The sequence below is a fragment of the Apodemus sylvaticus genome, chromosome 15, assembly GCF_947179515.1.
Source record: "Apodemus sylvaticus chromosome 15, mApoSyl1.1, whole genome shotgun sequence".
Taxonomy (NCBI): Eukaryota; Metazoa; Chordata; class Mammalia; order Rodentia; family Muridae; genus Apodemus; species Apodemus sylvaticus.
Window position 1 is genome coordinate 49,569,931 of NC_067486.1, and position 9,783 is coordinate 49,579,713.

Sequence of the window (9,783 nt, forward strand, 5' to 3'; positions counted from 1 at the left end):
TGCAGAGACTAGAGGTGCCAGGGTGATGGGATACTCAGAGGGAACCCCACTTGCTCAGAGGAGAAGAGAAGGGGAGATGGAAGAAGGATTATGTGGGTTGGGTGACCAGGAGTGGGGCAGTGAGCAGGATGTAGAGTGTATAATTAAAAAAATAAATTAAGGCCAGGCAGTGGTGGTACACGCCTTTAATCCCAGCACTTGGGAGGTAGAGGCAGGCAGATTTCTGAGTTCGAGGCCAGCCTGGTCTACAGAGTGAGTTCCAGGACAGCCAGAGCTACACAGAGAAACCCTGTCTTGAAAAAAACAAAACAAAACAAACAAAAACAAAAAAAATTAAATGAAATTAAAAAATAAAAATAAACTAAATTTTAAAGTAAGTTGAGAAAGCAAATGTATCATGTGACTCTATATGTAATATACACTATTTGCCAGAGTGTAGACCTTGGTCACCATGGAAACATCTTCCTCTTCCTCCTTCCCCTCCTCCTCCCTCTCCTCCTTCTTTCCCTCCTCCTATGTCACACAGGTAAGATATAGGCCTCCCTTGCTATTCCTTGGAACTTCATGGCACAAGCAAATTTTTTTTGTAAAGAAAAAGGAATTATTTTATAAACTATTTTAAATTTCATTACATATATTTATATGTGTGCATTGCGTGTGCCTGTCAAGGCCAGAAGAGGACACTGTATCCCCTGCAACTGGAGTTACAAGTGGGTGCTAGGAATCACCTAGGTCCTCTACAAGAGCCATACTTTAACCAATGAGTTCTCTCTCCAACCCCTAAGGAAGAAATTCTTCCCAACTTGTCACACTTAGAGAAGACACAGTTTAAGAAAATGAGTATTTTACATTTCTTTTTTAATAAAAGAAACTTGTGCCACAGCTCCAACGCGTGGCTCACACATCAGTCTTTCCACAGAGGAACAGTTTCCTCCCTGATGCCCTCTTTGGTCACGATGCAGATCCTGAGGGCATCTCTAATATACACATCCCTCTCAGCTGCAGAATGAAGACAACTTTCACCAGCCTCATGGCTCTGTCCAGAGTCAGGGGGACATGCTCCACATTCTGCATATGTTTGAAACCAACGTGGGTGTCGAGCAGAAGCTATAGCACAGCACTCGCTGAGCCTCCTGCCTGAAAGAGTCTCTCTGGTAAGAGCCCAGGGTCAAAGCTGTACACATTTCTCTTTCCTTCTTCATCTAGTCCTCCAATGATGTTGTAAACATAGTAAGGAAGAGGTGCCATGAGTACAGGGTGGTAGACAGCATTGCGGCAACTGCCCCGTGTCACGGCCTTGCTATTGGAAGTCTTGCACATCTTTAATCTTGCTTCAGTAATCTTTGTCAACGTGAAACGTTCTCCATGAAAACCACTGCAGCCAATTCCTGTTCTGTCTGTTCATTTGTAACATTTGGGGCTATCTCGGGTATGAATTGAAAATCTTTCACTCAACTGAGTGTCTGAACCAACGATGGAAAAATCTTCTCCAGCAATTGCCAATACAGTACCTCCGTTGAAGGCCCAGTCCTGGTAAGCAGTAAGTGGCAGTACAAAGCACTGGCCTAACTCCTGCTGTCTCACAGCAAAATGGCTGCTGGGGCCAGTCCACCTACACAAACCTATTAAAAACATTTTTTTTCAGCCAGGCATGCATGGTGTAGTATACCTTTAACCCCAGCTTATGAGAGGTTGAGGCATGTGAATATCTGAGTTTTAGGCCATTCTTAAGATATATAGCAAGTTCCAGGCCAGCCAGAATTACATGGTGAAACCCTGTCTCAAAAGGGGTGGGGGAAGACACGGAGAGGTGGCTCATTGAAAAAGAGCAGCAGGGTTTGATTCCTAGCACCCACGTGGCAGCTCATAACTGTCTGTAACTCCAGTTCCAGGGAATCCAATGCCCTTTTCTGAACTCCGTGGGCACCAGAACTGCACACGATTCACCAACATACCTGAAAGCAAAACACCCATGCACAAAAATAAAATTATATTAAATCCTTTTGTTTTTAAATGTCCTTTCTAAAGTCACTGCAACAGTACAGGTTTCCTACACTTCTCTTTCTTAATTGTATTATAGCTTCAGGTGGTCTTCCACACTCTATTTATCGGTTACACAGCATTGGTGCCAGACTCGTCTTCTGGCTACACTGGTTTCATCAGGTTGCATTCTTCAGCCCTACTGTTTGCAAACTATGTACAGGTGTTAATTTTAGCTGTCAACTTCACCAGGTTAGGAAATACTGTCTGAGCCGGGAGGTGGTGGTGCACGTCTGTAATCCCAGCACTCTGGGAGGCAGAGGCAGGTGGATTTCTGGGTTTGAGGCCAGCCTGGTCTACAGAGTGAGTTCTAGGACAGCCAGGGCTACACAGAGAAATCCTGTCGCAAAAAAACCAAATCCAAAAAAAAAAAAAAAAAAAAAAAAAAAAGGAAATACTGTCTGGGAAATGTATTTCTGGGGTGTGTGTGTGTGTGTGTGTGTACTTGTAAAATGTATTTCTGGTGTGTGAGAGAGAGAGACAGAGAGACAGAGATGGAGACAGAGACAAAGAGACAGAGACGACACAGAGACACAGAGATGGAGAGAGACAGAGAGGTATTTCTGGTATGTGTGTGCACTGGTGTTTAGACAAGACAGGCCTTTAAACCATACACCTCAGCATGCACCAATGTGCTTGAGGGTTTAGACATCATAATGCTGTGAAAGGTGAATTTGCTCTCTTCTGTAACTGGAGCATTGGCCTTTGCTCTCAGACATTGGAATTCTCCAAGTTGTCAGGCCTTCAGTCACTAAAAGCTACAGTACCGGTTCCTGTTCTTCATGATCAAGTGAATCAATTTCCACAGAAAGCCCTCCACAGAGCCGTCTGCATGTATCATATGGACTCTGTTTTTCTAGGGACAACTGGTCATTGTGCAAGGCAGCACCAACTTTCCTATGTGGACTCACACTAGTTCATTCAATCAGGCTGTTTTCCTTACCATCACCACCACCTTTGAAACGTTTGACTAAAATGTTCTCTTGCAAGAGATAGTTCCTCTACTTTTCCTCTTCTCCATCACTCCAGGTGAGACTTGATCTCTTGATACAGTAGCCATATAAATATTCTGTTTTAAGGCACCCAGAATTTTGTGACACACTCAGTATTAGTTTCTAAGGGCCTCCAGGGGAAAATGACCTAGGTTAGGTGCCTTACACAAAAATGGATATAGATAAACAGCTCTAGGCATGAGACATCTGAAATGAACTGTGAGCAGGGTTGTGTACGTTGTGAACAGTTTAGGGGAGAACCAAACCTTCATGGCTTCTACAAGCTTCTAGAGACAACTGGGAGGCCTTACACCCCATGGCTTGGAGACACCTCCTTACATTTTTGCCTCTGTCTTCTCACAACCTTTGGTTGCCTTTTCTTCATTTTTAGGGACATCTTTCACTGGATTGGGATGCACTCTAATTCCAAGTGTTCTTCTCATTTTGAGATCCTAGCTCAGTGATACCATAATGATCCTGTTTCTAAAAATGGTCAACTGCACAGGTATCAGGTGAATATACTTCTGTGGGGGGAGCATGACTCAGTGTATGAGATCATCCTATGTCCTTTTTGTATATTTGGATATAGTACTTTTCTATAGAAACTTGGAATTTCTTGTCCATTGACTCTATCAAATCCTGCCCAGTGTCTGCTCCCAGCTGTCATGCTTGTGTTCATTTCTTCCATTCCTGAACTTCGGGCAGCACTCCCTGTGCCATTATTTATGTTCACGTTTGTAGGTCTGATCCCTGACTAGATCTTAATCTCCTGTAAGATGACACCAAACTCCAAAGCTTTGCTTCACACCTCTGGCTGCAGGCCACATCGAGGTAGAGATATTTAAGAAACCCACCACTGCGGGTTCTAGCTTCCTCAGTCTGAGGTGTATCTCATGCATGAATATTCCTTAAAAAGTTTCCTTATTTCATCCTAATGAACAGTCAAGGTGGAGAGTCCTATCTATTTTGAAGCAGAGTCTCTTAACTCGGAGAGACTTTAAGCATTGGTTGTTGTGGGATGCTATGCAAAGTTAGATATTAAATTATGTGACAACTTTCAAAGGGTCACATCCACAAACAGATATATGGCACCATGTGTCTTTGACACTAAAATTTCCTGGGAGACAGTTAGGGAATAAATGTCTAAAATGACTGCTTAGAGGGCAATAATACAAAATAGGGTTCCCTAAAACATGTTAAATTACCTGTAGAGGTTGATAAAATGCAGATGGCCAAGATCCCAGAGTCTCTGAATAAGAAGTTTGGACCGTGTCCCTGAATTCTGTATATTTCATAACAACTAACATCTGTCGCATGCTTACTGCATGCCAAGTACTGTCCTAAGAGCATCCATGTATCATCTTCACGTGACTGATGAGGAAACAGAGGCATAGAGACCAATTCCCCAAAGTCAATCAGCTAATGAACGGCGGATAAAAGATTTGAATCGTGCATTCACATGGACTCAAATATCAAGCATAAGAACCATTGTCCTGGTAGGAAACATAACTCATTGTCCCCTTCCACAAGGATCAGAATACTTAAAATACATAGAGGGCAAAGTACCTTTGTTAGTTTAATGTTCAGGAAATAAGTAGAGAACCAAAGGATTGTGAGACAGACAGTAGCAGGACATCCTGTATGCAGGTTGCCAGTCGGGCCAGCAAAGTAGTGTCCATAATCTGCAGGGTTGGCTAACCAGGAAGCAAGGAAGGTCAAGGAAACTTTTGTCTTTGGTCTGAAAGTGTAAGTAGTACTTGGGAAGCCTCCATTATGTTACTGATAATGATTAACAGAGTTAAGCCCGCCAAATCTCAAAAAGCCTTTTGCTCATTGTTTAAGCCATTTGATAATTTAAGGCTCTTTTTAAGCGTGGGTGCCTCATCTTCCTTAAATCTCTTAAAGTGCTTGCCTAGCAGGCACAAAGTCCTGGGGTTGACCTGTAGCACTGTATAAGGTAGGCATGCAAGGTAATGCCAACCTACACACCTGTAATTCCAGCATGTGGGACAGGACAGAGGAGAATCCAAACTGGTATGCATGAGACCCTGTCTCAAAAGAACACCAGTAACATTAATAATAAGGGTCAATGTATATAATATAAGTCATAGGACCAAAAAGGTAACAATTATATTTATGTATGGTCTTCAAAATATTTTTAAAATGTGTGACGAAATGCTAGTTACGTTTCTTGCTAACGTTTTTAAAAATGCAATATGTACAAAGTAACATTATATAGACTGAGCAGGTTCTATTTATGTATTTAGAAATATATGAATATATATGCATATATGTATGTAACAACAATTAGTGAAAAAATTAATGAAACCTTCAGCTTAAAAAGAACAAGAGGGTTATATGGAAGGGTTTGGAGGGAGGAAATGGAATGGAGAACTAATGTAATTATACTATACTCTCAAGAATAAAACAAAATTTAAAAATCTAATGGCAGATCTAGAAACAATTAGATTTGAAGTTGCAATGAAAGCAAATGGTCCTTCAAGCTACTGATAACAACTGAAGTGTGATAATAGACATATGTGTGTTACTATTGAAAGATGCCATTTTCAATCATTTTCCTGTGGCTCCTAGGCGAACAACACCATTCATGGCAAGGTAGCAAGCTTTATTCTACAGAAGGCGCCTATCTTGATTTAAAGAAACTCCTTCATTCAGCTCTGTCTCTGTGGACGACTTTTGGCCAAGAACGGTTTCCAGGGAGTTCTAGAATAGTGCTTCAACACAGCACAGGTTTAGACGTAATAACTCTGCAAAAGCTAAAAATTAAGCTGCCTTGTGGGGAAAGGCTAGTTAGAAAACGGTTTCTGCAAATAAGAGAAGCTTTTATCTTTACTTCACTTGACAGGCAACTGGGATACTGATTAATAAAAACAACAAAAACAGAACAAAACAGAACAAATCCTGCAGAGCACTGGATTCTGCCCCCTTGTTACTCCTTCCCCCTGCCTCAGCACTTCTCATCTGGTAGATTGGTTGGTGGTCAAGGAACCCACATTTTCCAAGTTGAGTCCGGATGATTAAGTTACTGATAATCGTGCTCTTTGACCTGGGGCCTAACTCTCTAGAGACCTCCTTGGAGAATAATTTGTGTTTCCAGATCTAAGAGCAAAAAGAAAAACAAGTGAAGATTTCCAGAGCCTTTGAGAACAGTCACCAGGTAAGTAGATCAGGCGGATAGCCTAGGGCTGCCACCGCCTGACTCAGGACGCAGCATAACAGCCAAGCAGTCCTGACAAACCGTCTCAACACCAATTTTTACTCAGTTCTCCACCTTCAGGAGAGGGAAATATTCTGTTTGCATTTCTTTCCACTCCTGTTCTATCTCCTCCACCTTTTCTCAAGCTGGAAGAAGTCTAAAACAGGATACAGTGAGGCCTGAACCCTTGACAAAGCAGCCAGCCAAATGTTCTAGTGTTTCAAAGACCCCACAATTTAGAGGAGATAAGGGTAGGAATTTCCTGGACTTGGGAAGCCTGCTTAGACTCCCATGTGGGGGATGACTCCTTTTTAATCTTTTTATCTGAAACCTGGGAGAGAAGCTTCAGACTGTGTTAAAGGAACACTGATATAGTCTCTCTCCTAACAATCCCATCCTGGACTTTTTTCTTAAAGAAACCCAGGAGACAGGCACAAGGCTTCCTAAGCCTTTTATGCCTTTAGTATCTTCAGATGAAGCTTTCTTAGAAACTTCCTCAAAGCCAGCCAGCCCTCTCCAGCAGCTGGTTCAAGACTCTTCCTCAGGACTGGATGTAGCAAGATGATGGCCTGGAATTGATTGTTGGGTGTTTTTAGAACCACAAAGGCACAAATAACACGATTGCAAAACAGAGTAAACATTCTTTTCTGGAGGCAATGTCTGACCCAGGAAGCAGAAACTGCTCTAATCTCCTGCTTCAGCCTCCTGAGTGCTGGGATTTCAGGCATGAACCCTCATGTCCAGCTAAGTAAATCTTTTACGTATACCATTATACCAAATGACAGTTCTTAGCAATTACTGTATGATTTATCTTTCTCCTCTTATTACAAGGATATTTATAGGTCCTGGCATTTAATTTAATTTATCATCGCTTTAAATGTTCAGAAACTTTCCATTTAATAGGTAGATGGTCGGTGAAATGTGCAGAGTTCATGAGCCACTCTCTAGGGTTCTGTCTGCCTCTTACAAGTAAGAAACTGTGCCACTTACCCCCTTCTTTGTGGTTTTTCTTTTCCTGATAGCTCTCAAGTGCTCGAACGAAGTCAGACATAGATGATATTTGTCCTGGCCACTTTACCTTAGTTAATAACAATTAACCAATTAATCTGAGCAATTAAATATTCATTCTACATCCTATCCTTTCATAAACTAGAGAAACAGGAGTCTGGAAAAAATTGAGCACATTTCGCTGTGTCAGGAAATTTGGAAGAACACTGGAAACTGATAAGACCCTGAGCTTCATGCCGCCAAGTCCACAGCTTAGCAAACTACCGCCAAGTGACCAATTTTGCTCCCGATTATTTTATTGGACCGCAGCTTACTTCTGTATTATAAATGCCTTCTTTAATGCTTTTACATACAATGATCCAAGATACTGATTGGTGAGCTATAGAACTGAAAATATTTTTGACCTGCTCTTTCCTAGGATATATTAGACAACTGCTTTAACAAGCCACTCTGGCCAGGCTGTGGTGGCACACACCTTTAATCCCATCACTTGGGAGACAGACAAATTTCAGAGTTCAAGGTCTACATATCAAGATCAAGGACAGACAGGGCTACACACAAAAACTATCCCCCCCCCAAAAAAAAACCCCAAAATATCAAAACAAACAAACAAGGCAATTCTGAAGGATTATTTGAATACGGGATATCATGGAGTCACAATCCTAAATCTCAATAAAGGGTAAACATGGCAAAAGTATTTTGTAATCTAGGTGTGCTGACAGTATTTTAACCCATTGTGTTTTTCAGATTAATTTAATCTTTATAAACTATAATTTCAGGGATTTACTAACTTATTTTCTAAGTCTCTTCTTTGACATTCAAGGATCCCAAGACAGAAAAACCAAGTGGGAACCGACACCTTGAAAACTGCAGAATGTGAGAAGAGACCAGACTGAAAATTAGAAAACTATCAGAACCCACTGCTGCATCCTGCATGACCTCTCGTTTCGTGCATTGCATGTTTGCTACAGGTGCTCAACTCCGTGAATTAATGGACTTTAGGCGTCCTGTGTATGGTCTTAGAGTAACTGAAGTGACTGTGGAGAGATGCTGAGTCATGTTTACACTTTTGAATAAAGGCCTCTTTTTTTCCAGTTGTGCGGGGTGTGGTCCCTTAAGAAAGCTGTGAAGGAGAAAAACTGAAGACCATCACTCAGAGGCTCCACTGTGATGGGAGAAGATGTCGATCCTTCAGGATAACTTCTGTAATGACTTCCGTGTTACTCACAGAAGCTTGTCACCTCTTTCAGTTTTGCTTGTGTGGAAAACTATGCTCCTGTGGTGATTTATAATAATTTATCATGTTAGGAACAGAAAAAGCTTTGTCATTTGAAGGCATGCTTGGAACTGGAAGCATGCATGATACATGTTTTCCTTAAAATAGTTAACTTGATTTATATTTTAAAACACCGACTGACTCTTAAACAGAATCCCTGAGATGATAATTGGGATAACTTATTTATGCAGTAAATGTAACTTTTCTTCTAGCTCCCTAATCTGACCTAGATAGTTGCTTCCCTTCTGCTACTTGTTCTGGACAAAAGAGGTCTCAGTTCTTACCACTTCATTAGGCCCAGCACAAAACAAAATCTCTAGGTTGTAGAGACGTTAGTGATGTTATCATAGCGCAAACTCAGTGTCTCTCTCAGCATTTTCCAAGCATATTTTTAGGGTTATGTTTGTGGTGCAGGTTTATCCATTTGTAAACCTCCCTCTGAGACCATAATGTTGGCCTGAAAAATAGGCAGTGCAATTGTGCTATTCATTTGACAACTAAGATCAACCTGTAGCGTGTGTGTTGATTTATTTAAAGAACACAGAAATATTATGGGAATACGTTTTCGTTTTAATCCCAGCTGTGGGATCTGGGGCTGCTTCTGATTGTCCACAGCAGCTGACTGTGATTCGCCTCCTGCTATGGCATGGGCATGATTCTGCCAGCTGAAGCCAGTTTATGTTGGAATTCTGGGGACTCTTTAGAAGATATATAAATGCCACAGCCCCGCTCAAAAATTTCAAGTATTAGAGCTGTCATTTTTAGAAGTCCTATATAATTCTTTCTTGTATTGTCTTGTCTATTGTCTTTTAGTATCTCTCTTTGTTTCTGTTGTTGTTGTTGTTGTTGTTTGTTTTGAGAAAGGTTCTTACAATGTAGCTCAGGCTGCCTTTGAAGGCTCCTTCCATAGCATCTTGTTTGTTTGTTTGTTTCTTTCTTTCTTTCTTTTTTCGAGACAGGGTTTCTCTGTGTACCTCTGGCTGCCCTGGGACTCACTCTGTAGACCAGGCTGGCCTCGAACTCAGAAATCCACCTGCTTCTGCCTCCCAAGTGCTGGGATTAAAGGCGTGCGCCACCATCACCCGGCCTTCCATAGCATCTTAAATGCTAGGATTATAGCATGTCCACAAATCTGGGTTTAGTCTTACTTCTTTTAAAACTATACTAAATGTGTCAATTAGCTTGCTGACTTACATAGTTAAAGCCTTTGTAGGTTTGCTTCTGCCAATTCTTGTGCTTTGTGGCCACTT

General features: G+C 41.4%; 1 pseudogene; it reads right to left on the minus strand.

Moving 5' to 3' along the window:
* Nucleotides 1-904: 904 nt before the first annotated feature.
* LOC127665623 (proteasome subunit beta type-1-like) lies at nucleotides 905-1,635 on the minus strand (annotated as a pseudogene).
* Nucleotides 1,636-9,783: the final 8,148 nt, after the last annotated feature.